The sequence below is a fragment of the Vombatus ursinus genome, unplaced genomic scaffold (genome assembly GCF_900497805.2).
Source record: "Vombatus ursinus unplaced genomic scaffold, bare-nosed wombat genome assembly UNPS02004533.1, whole genome shotgun sequence".
NCBI classification, from domain to species: Eukaryota; Metazoa; Chordata; class Mammalia; order Diprotodontia; family Vombatidae; genus Vombatus; species Vombatus ursinus.
The window spans coordinates 1,419,215-1,422,146 of record NW_020944311.1 but is presented as its reverse complement, the minus strand read 5'-3'; the positions used below and the strand labels follow the sequence as shown (position 1 = coordinate 1,422,146).

General features: G+C 42.2%; 1 pseudogene; it reads left to right on the top strand.

Annotated features, from left to right (window-relative positions):
- Positions 1-522: 522 nt before the first annotated feature.
- LOC114024345 lies at positions 523-2,106 on the top strand (annotated as a pseudogene).
- Positions 2,107-2,932: the final 826 nt, after the last annotated feature.

Here is a 2,932-nt window from a genome sequence, read left to right as displayed (position 1 = left end):
GGAAAGAGAAAAGTCTAGTAGATTCTCAGTTTCTGGCTCCATTATCTGTCTGGGTTAGCAAAATATTCTGGTGAATAGATATTTTATGCATTTTTTCATTCTATACATAGATTTCCAAGTTTTCAGAGACCTCAAATGGCACAGAACACATCTGTGACAGCTGTGATTTCATCAGTAGAGTGAGCTGGGTATCTGTGTCTACTATCCCAGATCTCAGTTCCTCTATGACCGAGACAGCCTGTTACAGGTAATGGATAGAGTACTAGGCCTGGATATGAAAATGCCTGGATTCAGCTGTTCCCCATTTCTTTTTTCTTATTTAGTATTTTATTTTCCCCCAATTACATGTAAAAACAATTTTCAACATTCATTTTTTAAATTGAGTTCCAAATTCTCTCCCTCCCTCCCCCCCTCCATTGAAAAGGCAAGCAATTTGATATAGGTTATACATGTGTGGCCATGCAAAGCAGACAACCAGGGTTGCTCTTGGAAGGTTAAGGCTGGAGACTTCTGTTGCCAATAATGGAAAAAAGTTTTCTTGGCCCACTTGGCTTGAATAAGATATTGGTGGAGAACACTAGTGATGTGACTATTACTAATGGTGGTACAACCGTCCTGCATTCCTCAGAGGCAGAATGTCCAGCAGTTAATGTTATTTGTGAACTGGCTGATCCATAAGATGCAAAAATTAGAGAAGAGATAACATCTGTGGTTATTATTGCATCAGGACATCAAAGAAATGCTGATAAACCAGTCAAGCCAACAGTTCATCCCACATCAATCATTGGTGCCCATTGACTGGCTTGCAAGGAAGTAGTGCACTTTATTGACTAAAACTTCATCATTAACACAGGTGAACTTGGCAAAGATTATATAAATAAGGCTGCTAAAACATCCATATCTTCTAAAGGTATTGGAATTGATGGTGACTTCTTTGCCAATATGGTGGTAGAGGAAGTACTTACAGCAAAATATACAGAGGTGAAAGGCCAGCTTTGATTTCTAATCAACTCTATTAATGTTTTAAAGCCCTATGGACAAAGTCAGAAGGAAAGGATGCTTATAAATGGTTATGAACTCAATTCTGTGGTGAGATCACAGGGCTGGCCCAAGAAAATAATTAATGCAAAAATCCTTTGCCTTGACTTCAACTTACCAGAAACAAAAATGAATCTTGATGTGCAAATGGTCATTACAGAGCCCCCTCCCCCAAATGGAATCAAATTAGACAGATAGTGCACCAGCCCTGGAATCAAGAGGACCTGAGTTCAAATCCAATTTCAGATACTTCCTAGCTGTGTGACCCTGGACAAGTCACTTCACCCTGTTTGCCTCAGTCTCCTCATCTGTAAAATGAGCTGGAGAAGGAAATGGCAAACCCCTTCAGTATCTTTGCCAAGAAAACCCCAAATGGAGTCACAGAAAGTCAGACAGGACTGAAATGTCTCAACAGCAATAACAACAAAATTGATATTTCCCATGAGAGAATTCAAAAGATACTGGCCACTGGCACCAATGTTCTTCTAACCCCTGGCGGAACTGATGTCTCAAGTACTGTGTTGAGGCTAGTGCCTTGGTGGTTTAAAGACTTTTTAAAAGGGACCATGAAGGCTCTGGAGCAATCATTTTGTCAACACTGGCTAGTCTGGAGGGTAAAGAAAGGTTTGACCCAGCAATGTTGGGACAAACACAGGAGACAAAGTACACAAGAGGGTTGGTGATGACAAGATCAAACCTTTCCCCTCCTCAATCAATATCTAAGACTTCATTTCTTTTCAATATTCACATGATTTGTGTTAAGCAAACGTCTCTCCCTCATGTGATTTTCTTTTCTTGTTGGCCAGTAGGAAGTCTCCCCTCCACTAGATGGGGTGCTTTTCTGGGCAGTAACTGTCTCCCGTTCAAACCACTCTGGCCTTCGCTTTGACTCTGCCCTCAGAGTCCCACAGGCTTTTTGTCTCTAGTGTTCTTTGTACCCCACATTTCCATTTTAACTTGTGCTCTTCTTTCTCCCTGCCCCCTCCGCCCCCACTCCCCCCAACTTTTGACTTCCCTTTATGTCAGGTTCACTTACTCTTCTTCTCAATCCTCCTCTTCTGCCCCTGAACCCCATCATATACTCCTCTTCCTTTGGGGGTTTGGGTCTATCTACAGTGGGTCTGTTATTCTCACAGTGTTTCCTTTCATGCATTTCTTGAGATGCTCTCCGTGTTCCCCAATTCCTTTCTTCCTCAGTGGACTTGAGACAAAGTTATCTCTTCTGAGATGGAACTTTCTTATCTGTTCCTTGACGAGAGCCCTTGGCCCCAGCTCCCTTATCTTCCCTCACTGCAGCCTACAAGCCATCATCTTCATAATGTTTCTTAAATTTCCCTCTCCCTCTTCATGGAGCCTGGTGCTTCTCTTAGAGCCTTATGTCAATTCCCTGTGCTCCAGTGGGCTGATGCTGTCAGCTCTGGTAATAATAGCAATAATAGCATCTATATAATGAGTTAAGGTTTGCAAAATACTTTGCATCTCTTACCTCATTTGTTCCTCACAACAACCCAATGAGATCAGTACTATTATCAGCTCCATTTTATAGATGAGGAAACTGAAAACCGAGAGAGGTTAAGTGATCTGTGCCTGGTCACACAGCTAGTAATTGTCTGAAGAAGGATTCAAACTCCTGTCTTATACTCAAACACTTCCCAAAGCCCATCTTTGGCCACCCCAGACAACTTAGAGCATTTCTTTGCCCCTAAATGGAAAGAACTTGACAGATTCCATAATGCGCGCTCTCTCTCTCTCTTTCTCTCTCTCTTTCTTGACAATCAGAGTTAAGTGACTTGTCCAGGGTCACACAGCTACTAAGTGTCTGAGGCTGGATTTGAATTCAGGTCCTCCTGACTCCAGGACCAATGCTCTATCCACTGCACCAATACTATTTCTT